Consider the following 9,933-nt stretch of genomic DNA (forward strand, 5'->3'; position numbering starts at 1 on the left):
GAGCTGCTTCCTTGATTACATTTTTCTGTGGCTAAATGCTTTAGAGGAGGCACAGGCTCCCAGCATGGTTTGGTGGATATGGTGCTCACACGTCTGGGGACAGGCAAGCCAAGCCACATGACATGAGGCTGCTGTGCCAGCTCCCCTCTGCCTGGGACACACACTAGCAGACAGAAAGGAGAACACAGTGAAGTTCCTCTTGCATCACCCTTAGCAATTTATTATCCCATCTGACTTCCAGCTCTGACAATGACCTGTGAATGCCCCAGGGCACCACGGTCTGAGTTGGGGGAAGCCTGGAGCCCTGGGCTCAGGCTGTGCCATGATGCCAACCACCTCACAGCTTTCTGCTTCAGCTGCCCCTTCTCCAAGGGCTGGTGGTGACTTCACCTGCGGAAGGTAGGTGCCACCAGCTGGGGGACAGAACAATAAGAAAATTAAGCAAAGCACTCCTTTTCTTACACACCTGGGGGAGGACAGGTGTCCTTCCCCTCCCAGCATGGGCTCCAGAGTAGAGCGAGTAACTCAAAGGCCATCACTGGCACCCACAGTACAGAGGTCAGCTCAGCAGGGATTGTGCGGTGCCCCCCAAGCCCCAGTGGTGGGCACAGGCGAGACCTCAAATCCCACACTCTTGGTATAGACAGACAGACTGTGACAATAAAGGCAGCCTTGCGACCCAGGATGAGAGTCTGTCCAAATGTGAAATACAACACAGCTCGGCAGCTTCATCTGATCTTCAAAATGGTCTGAAAAGGCACTTCACTCCCCATCTGGGGATGGGGAACATACCTGGAAAAAACCTTAGAAAGGGAATGTTTAGAAGAGGTTCAACAGCAAGCAGAGGCTCTGCAGCACCAGCACAGCACCCTTCCCTGGCAGAGGCAGCAGTCCACATGCTAAGGTCAGCATGGAGATATCCCATGCAACACACACCGCCACGGCCCCACACAGACACCGGGATCCAAGACAAGTCCAGGGCTGCAGGTTCAAGTAGACAGGGCTCCCTGCTCCTCCTGCCCTGCCCCAGCTGAGGGGCTGGCTCTGGCTCTGGCTGGCAGCTACCCAGCCAGGGGGCTGTTGGGATGCAGCCGGCAGAACCGCCCCAGCGTCCAGATGGGGAAGATGTTGCTGTACACGGTGTAACTGATGGCACACGACTTGTTGAACACCCCAGCAATGTTCTCCTGGGAGACAAGCAGAGAGCAGAATGGTATGAGTGACAGGGGACTGCTGCGTGTTCAGGAACTTCTTGGAAAGACTAAAGATGTACCTGAGGCCAGTCCCTGTTGGGCAGCTGCTTATCCATCAACACTTTAATGCCCCTTTCCAGCACACTGATGTCAGGGTACCTACAAAGCACAAGGGAAATGTAAGCATCTTTATCCAAACATCTGCAAACCCTCATCCACATGTCTGGGGAGCTCAACCACCTCCAGGCTGCCCCAAGCTTGCCCCAGGCATGCTGAGTGCTTTGGGACTTTCCCCACAACCCCAAGACACTAAATAATATGAATACGGCACCATTTTCCCAGGCTGGAGGCCTGCAGTCATGATCAAAAGCTTTGCTTTGCACTGGGTCACACCAGCCAGGCCCAGGGCCACCCAACCCAGCTTGATCTCTTTTCCCTGAGCACTGGGGCTACTCTTACCTGACAGCCATGAGCCCCAGCAGGGCCCAACAGGTGTTGTGGATCTGTGACTCGGCACTCTGCACGTATGTGTGCAGCTCACAGGACTCGAAATCCTCTCCCCACCCGCCATCTGCCATCTGCTTGGAGATCAGGAACTGGCAGGCCTGGGCCACTTCTTGGCAGACAGTCCTGCAGGGATGGGAGCCAGAATCAAGACAGGACTGGGGACAGAGAGTATTTGGATGCTCACAGTTCTCAGCTGCAAAGAGAAGAAGTGCCCATGGCTGGGACTGCCCTGAGTTTGAAAGTGAGGCAGCAAGTATGCCCTGGCCATACTGCAGGCACTGGATTTGGGAGGAGCAGTCCCTGAGGCAGGAGAGCCCATGCACAGCCAGGGATCTATCCAGCTCCACCACGGAGTCCTGCCCTGGCCCAGGAGGTAGGCAGGGCTAGGGCACCCAGACATTCCCTTCTCACCCGTCATGGTATGTGTGCTGCATGCTGGCAAACGCCTCCAGACCAAACCAGGTGCCGTAGGTGAAACAAACCCCCCAGCTCCTAGAAGAAGGGGAGAGCAGCACTGTCAGGGGTGAAGGCCACAGGGAGAGGCAGGCTGCAACACAGCTGTGTTCACAGCAGAGCAGAGCCAGGCACAGAGCTACAGCCTGCCTTCCCCTATGACCCAACCATGCCCAGTCCCACCAGCACCTGCTCCCAGCTAACTCAGGTGTCAGCAGAACTGGGACCACAGGAGCTGGAGCCACCTCAAACTTCTCTGCGTCTTGCACCTGTTCTGCCTGGGCTGGAGGGAGGTTAACTGAGAGCAAAGCACAGCAGCTAGAGGAGGATCAGCCCTTCTTTTCCCTCCCAGAGATCCTGCCAGCCAGGAATGCTTGCCATGATGATCCCTCTCCCACTGGGGCAGCCAGAAGAAAACGGGGTGCTGGGAACACCACCTACCCTTCCCAGGACCCATCCGCTCGCTGCTTCTTGCGACAGAAATCCAGGCCCTTCTGCAGAGTCTCCCTGGACAGGAAAGAAGTCATCCATTTCAGAAACAACTCAACCTCAGTGTTTGCTTCACTGGGGGCTCCATCAGCCCCTCTGACGCTTGGATGGGTCCCATTATTGGAGGGCACAAGAGACAAGAGCATGCCGACAGGCAGCTACATTGTTCAGGAGGCCATGGCAGGCAGCTTGGGACACTGAGCCTGCCTTCTCCCCGGGCCAGCTCTCATCTCAGTGCCTCACCTGATCTCCATGGCTCGGTGCTCAGGGAACTAGCTCTGGAAGTGTCTCAGTGCCTGCATGACAGCTGATGTGCATTCCACGTATGTGTAGTCAATCATGATGTCACCTGCCAGCAGGCAATGGGTATCAGTGCCACAGCCCCTGTGTGGGCAAGCCTCCAGGCCAGCTGCTGCAAGCCTGCCCCAGACCCAGGGCACATTGATCCCCTGTCAGGCACCCACTGGGCATGGTGAGCCCAGGCCACTTTGTCCCTTCTCAGTGGGCAGGACAACCAACCCCCAGAGCTGCCCTTACCAAACACCTGCGAGGGGTTCAGCAGCTCCAGTAAGTGGCCTCCTTGCTTGGTTTTGTAAGTGGCAAAGCCTCCATCAGAGTTCCTCATGCTCAGCAACTGCCCAGACAAGCAGAGATGGGGGTGGTACAACCTCATGGGCAGTACTACTCCAGTCTGGCCCCAAGCCAGCTGTGAGATTAAAGTCAGACCTACAGGTCTATGGGGCGGGCAGAAAACCCAGGTCCCAAACCACCGTGACAAAGCAAGCTCAGTCTGGGCCATCACATGACATTAGGTCACATAGGCAGCTCTGAATCAAGTGAGGGTGGAAACCTCCAGGAGCACATGGCTTTGGATGCGCTCTGGTTCTCCAAAGGGAAAGCAGAGCACCGTGTTGCTTTTGGAAAAGCTGAGCTGAGCTGGAGGAAGCTGAGCAGGAGCCTGAAGTGGCACCTAAAGGCCTCTCACTGCTTCTGCTCCATCAGCCTGATTGCAGGGCTCTTTCAGAACATGTTTCCTGCAGTGCCAATGCCATTGATGAGAAGTGATTCCAGCACAAAGTAGAGAAGACTCAGCCCCTGAGCTGTGACTGTGAACTGCACAAAGGGAGCCAAACTGGCTGAGAGAGGCAGAGATTCCTACCAGGAGCCAAGATTAACCAAGGAGACACAGGGTGTGGGATAGACTCAAGGCACAGCATGAGAGCAGGTAAAAACTCTAGAGCCCTCAACATTCCTATCAATCCAGAGCTTGCAAGAGAAGGAAACTATTTGGGGTAGATACCATCAATGCAGGGCCAAAATCAGGGGGCAATTCCCAATACTGGAAGATTTCCACCATCTTGCAGAACAAGGTGCTGAGACATTTTCTTCTGCACGTGATGCAGCAGAGAACTTGCTTTGCTGTACACTCAGGGAATGACAGCACTCTCCTCTTCCAGCACAGTGTTAAAGCTCCGGGTGCCAGCACTTACCTTGTCCTTATTAATGAGAGACAGCTCCATCTCAGAGACCTCCCGAGCAACGAAGTTCTGAAATACCAACTCTGGTGGGGAAACCCCAAACCAGCTCTGTTTCGGGGCAGCTGACGGCAGCTGGAGGGGAGAGAGAGAGCAGGGAGAGCTTCAGCTGCTGGGAGGAAGGTTCATGAAGGAGAATCTTCCACTGATCCCCAGGGAAGTACAGACTCTGGGCGAGCACGTCTGCCCAGCCCACACTGGGCAAACAGTGGCTCACCCACCTCTGCTCTGAGTGATCCAGAGCTGCTGGGCCACACAGAGCAGGCTCAGGCCAAGCTGCTCTTTTGGCATCTATTTCTCCAGGTTTCTTTCTCCACAATGCCAGGCAGCACTTCCCTTAAGCACAGCCCTGTGCCCATGTGGTCACAGAGCTCTGGGGCATTGACTGAGCATTCATGGAGTAAGTCAAACCCATGGATTTACAGGAGACTCCATGGGAAACAATTCTGGGATGTCCTTTACTCTGAGACAGGGAAACCCAGGCCCACACAACTGCAAATATCTTTTTTCCTCTAGAACTTAGACCTATCAGTAAGAAGAGCACAGGACCAGAGGAGGTGTGAGAGATGAGGTGATATTTGGCTGAAGCCAAAAGGTTATTAAAGAAAAGAATGGAATTTGTTGGTTCTATGTGTTGTTTGTGGTTTGGATTTGTTCAGGTTGGGTGTTGAGTGTTGCAGTGAGAGGGACGGGGTTGAAGACCTGACCAAAAGAAAGTAGGACAAGAGGGGAGGGGAGAGAAAAGTTGGTGGTCAGTAGGGAATGGAAGCTCCTGAGTACCCATCCAATGGGAAAGGGGACAGGGACCGCCCCAGCCGGGTGTAAAGGGCACATTAAGATTGCCATTTTCTCGGAGGGTGTGAGTGTGCGTGGCTCTCGGGGAGGGAGACACACCCGGCTCAGCTGAATCCTCACTAATAAACAGTTTTCTTTTGCTTTGATGATTTTGTCCCCTTTCATTGTAATTAAAAGTCAGTGTGTTTCAAACAGAGGGAAAGGCAAAAATAAAAAGACAGATGAGGTGAAAATCAAAACACAAGGGAGGTGAATGATGAATGAGGATAAGGTTCAGTTATTTTCTCAGCAACTTGGGTAAAAGTAGAGTTGGTATCTCCTTTTCCCAGGAGTTTTAAATGGGTGCTTTCTTGTCATTACTGCTATCTTATTTAATGCCACTGTAGACGCACGTCTGGAATGACACAACAACAGCAAATGCTTCTGGAGCAGAGACATTGCTTTGAGAAAACTCTCCCCTGCTTTGTCTGCCTGCTCCAGCCACACTGCTGTCACTGCAGGGACACCAGCAGGTCACCTGTGGGACTTCACAGCAGAAACATTCTGCTGAAGGGAGTGGCTGCAGCACACTGGCCCTTAGGTGGGCCCTTCCCTGAGGTGTTCCCAATGCCCCTCTCCAGGACAATCCTTAAACACTTTGTTCCATGTCTCCTGCTGCCAATTTCCTGCTCAACAGCCCACCTCGGTCACCTGCCCCTTTGGACTGTGCTTTCTACTGAGACAGTCCTGCCAGAAAAGCAGCTTTAAACACACCTCTAAGTAGGCACTGATCCTGATAAAGCACATCCATTGCTCTCTGCCCAGGGCCAGTCCCCTGCACATCTGGCAGCCTGCAAAATCTAACACCCTGTCAGGGTCCAACACATTCTTCCAGCCCGAAGCAGGAATGCAATTTGTTTTGTTAAATCTGAAGTAATTCCTGCAGATCCTTGGCCTTCAAAGGCCAACACTTCCACTCTGGAGGGAATCCTGTGACCCCAAGCATTTGATGGTGACCACACCAAAGCTAGAGGAGGCTCTCTCAGCAGGAGAATGGCAAATGGCAATGTTGTGCCTTTGTGTCCCCAGCCTTCCCCCTGTTAGCAATGGCAGCTACACTCCAGCACAGCCCAGCAGCTTTAACAATTTTTCTATTCAAAAGACATTTTCCATTAAGTCTTGTTTCACTAATCCTTCATGAAAAAATGTCTGTTCAAATAAATTTATGACCTCTTGAGCTAATTATTGAACATGTTATTGGCACTCAGAGGATAAAAATCGACCTTTTTGAACAAAAGGCCTTTTTCTTGTTTCTCTGAACATACATGAGAAAAACCAGAAGTACAAATGAATTTCCCTTTCTCTTCGCTTGCACTACCACAAAATACCAACTGAAGTGCTGTATTTGTACCAGATATGCTTGGGCAAGCCCTGAGGAACATGACAAAACCATTTCAGAGCCACCAACTGCTTCTGTGTCTTGAAACCAATGCTCTTACATGGCTCTTACAAATATTCCTGGCCTTGTAAGCAGTGGAGAGAAGCTCTGTGTGCCAAGGACCATGAAAAGGGTGCTCAAGACAACCCATTTGCTAGGTCTGGATGGTAGTAGCTTTCAGGTCTGGATTAATTATTCCCTGTGACACCTAAGCCCAGCTCTGCATTCTTGCATATTTAGTCTACTTTTCAAAGCTACTAAAGACACTTCCTGCTAACAAGCTTTAAAATTTAAAGATGGAACATTCTAGAAAACTTTTTGTCCAAATACTGACATTGTATTATTTAACTGAACTCTCTCTCGTGTTCCAGTCTTGATGAAGTGACACCACAGGAGGAGTCAGTGGATGAGAATTTAGGAGAAGCTGACAGACAGGAAAAAGAAAAAGCAAATCTTACCACAAACTTCAGTACAGTGTCCAGTTGTTAGAATAATACTGATTTTTTTCTCCTGTGCTCAGTGTCTCATTGGACAGCAGCTTCAGCAGCTCTGACACAGTGGGATACTTTGCCAAGACAACACTCATGGCAGCTGTTGGTTAAAATGATTGAAAGGAAAAGAAAGTCGATTGTGAGTGTACAGGAATTATCCAAGGATCAAATGCTGGGTTTGGAGGGAACTGTACAGAGCCCTCAAAGCCTTGGGCCTGCTCAGCCCTGCCCTGCTCCACCTTGAACAGCTCAGATTACCCCACCCCTCCTGTGCTGCTCCCAAATCCAGCCCTGCCCATCTTCCCAGCCTGTGCTCCACGGAGAGGAGGCAGAAAACCTGATGAATGAGGAGGGCTTTGCACTGTGCAACTTCTGCAGATCCCTGCTGAATTTCTCCATGTCCTTGATCAGCTCCAGCATGAAGCCAGAGAGAGTTGAATAAGCTTTGACACGCAGAGTATCTGCCATAAAAAGAGCAGGGGGCAAGCCCTTCCTGGCACTGGCAACACCACTGCTAGAGCATCCACGCTGAGGCCCAGTCCTGTCACACCCAACTGAGCTGAAACTACCCTCACAACTAGTGCAGGCTGATGCTTTTCAACTTTTGGGAACTTCCATTTGAAGCTCTTATGGCAGAAGTGTGAGGTACAGCAACCATGGCCACAGCACAGGCTCGTCAGGATCACAGGTTTCTGCAAACCTTCTGTGGAAAACACAAAACCTCATCAGGAGAGCAGTACCCGGCCAGCAAACCAGAGCAGAGTGTGCTGTGCACAAACACCACGTCTGTTCAGCTCCACCTCTAAATGACTAAAGCTTCCTAAAGCTACACAATTTATTATTCAGCCATAGGCATAACTCCAGGATCCAAACTGACTGGTCAAATCCAGGCCCAGAGCTCAGCTTTACTTACCCAGCATGGGCAGGAGCATCTCAGTTTTAATTTTCAGTTGGGTTTAAATTTCACTGCATTTATTTGAGCAATGATGGGACAGTAATCCACCTCAGATGAGCTGAATCACTCCCCACTTACACCTCTGAGTTTTAAAAAGCATTGCAACATCCACTGGGATGTGGAGAACTTAACTGCCTTTAAGCATTCATTTCTGCAACTTTTCCAGCAGCACAAAACTTTAAAAATAGCATTTTAAAGTTGCCATAGATCAAAAATGTCTTTCCACTCACAGTTAGTAGCAATACAGGCATTCAGAGTCTTTGTTACTACCACTGCAAGTCTCATGCTGGAGTGACACAAACAGGAATCAGGCATAAGCTCAAAGAGAACTCTGGCTAATGTATCCAATCCTCCAATAGAAACAAAAGATTTCTGCACATCTGCTCAGTGGAAAAAAGAAAAAAATGTGATTTAAGCAACAGAGTCTGCAAATTCTTTTACCATTTCACCAAGTAAGTCCATCAGAGTTTTTCTGTGCATGTGTCAGTCATTACATTTCTTCTACAACAGAAGCTGGAGATACATTAATCTCAAGAATTGCAGTAACCGCAGATAAAATAGTTCCAGGAAAACATGACCCTGATATGTGCACACCAATGGCAAACATCATGCCTGAGTTCTACCTAAGTCATTGTTTTCAGCCATGTCACAAGGACTTTAATTTAGACACACTTTTAATCAGAACAGCTCCCAGCAGTTTTACTGACCCTATCAAATGTAAGCAGACTGTGGCTATTTGTGACCTTGAGCACAGCACAGTGTAAGTAAAGATGGTGGAGTACAGTGGTCAGAGTAAAAGTGGGAAGAACAGCAAATGACTTTGTAGAGATTGACAAGAAAGAAAAACCCATTTAGCTCTCGAATTAAACTTCCTTTTATCAAATTCAAAGCTGTGTAAAGCTTGAGCTGCACTTCCAGTTGTTTGCAACTGTGAGACCAAGAAATGAACAGATGGGACGAACTATCCCAGGCTCTGTGCAACTCTCGAGCCACCCTTTGGCATAGGGAAAAACCCCACAGCAAATGTTCTGATTATCTTCTAGAAAAGTAAAAACAAATTACCCCAAATCAAAACGCAATGAAATCAACTTCAGCTGAACAGTTAAAATGAAACCAAAGTGTTACCAATTTGGAGAATATCTCTGAACTTCTTCCACACTTTTCAGAGCAACACGTCCCGTGCTGGGGGTTGTTGACACAGGCACAGAGAGTGCTGCACACTGAGGACCAGAGCTGATAGCAGGGATCAGTGTTTTCAGCTGACAGATTCTTCTCAGATGTGGAGAGAGATGTTCTGTTAAGGAAATGCAAACAAGTCCCAGACAGTCAAGGAAACATAGCTGCTAACCAGCCTACTATTTGTCTGTTTGAATTGCAACCCTGTTCACCTGAACAACTGCAGCAGCAGGCTGATGCAGCCTGTGTCTCTGACATGGGTTTGCCCATTTTCTAAAAGAGAACACACACAAGACTCCAGAGACAAATGCAACTGCAGACAAAATCTTAACAGCAAGATACATACATTCCCTTTCCTGAGCACATATCCTCCCCACAAGGAAATGTAAAATCATATCAACATATTGGTAAATAACCTTTCTATGTCTCTCTCTTTCTAGACACTCTCAGAAACTATGGGTTTGCATTTGCAAACTCTCTTCTTAGAACTAAACCACGTTCTGCTGTTTAAGGAAATCCCAGTGAGCAATGACCTACTTCGACAATTCAGGTTCGGTTACATGCAAACATTCATCTTTATAAATTCACTTCACCACAACATTGCTTATTGCATGTTCCAAAGTTTGGACTGCAGATTGGCAAACAGAAAAGGAGTGGTGTCGTAACACAGAAAAAAACCCAACTTACCATAATTTGACACCAGTACTAAGATGACAGAAACAGACATTCTTTTCAAGTTCACATCAGAATCCTTTTTAATTCAAAATAAAATGAGTTCTTCAAGCAATGCAGAAGTACACAAAGTCTGTTGACAAGACACTGAAAACAAAAAGTGAAAACCATTAAGTCCTAAAGTAAGCTACTCATCATCCTAAATTATTAAGTTTCAGTTGTGGTCACTATGTGGGGAGCAGAGACAGGG

At 49.1% G+C, this 9,933-nt stretch overlaps 1 pseudogene; it reads right to left on the reverse strand.

Moving 5' to 3' along the window:
• Nucleotides 1-1,011: 1,011 nt before the first annotated feature.
• On the reverse strand, nucleotides 1,012-3,664 carry LOC132334851 (lanosterol synthase-like; annotated as a pseudogene).
• Between the last annotated feature and the right edge of the window lie 6,269 nt (nucleotides 3,665-9,933).

This window comes from Haemorhous mexicanus, chromosome 16, assembly GCF_027477595.1.
Source record: "Haemorhous mexicanus isolate bHaeMex1 chromosome 16, bHaeMex1.pri, whole genome shotgun sequence".
NCBI classification, from domain to species: Eukaryota; Metazoa; Chordata; class Aves; order Passeriformes; family Fringillidae; genus Haemorhous; species Haemorhous mexicanus.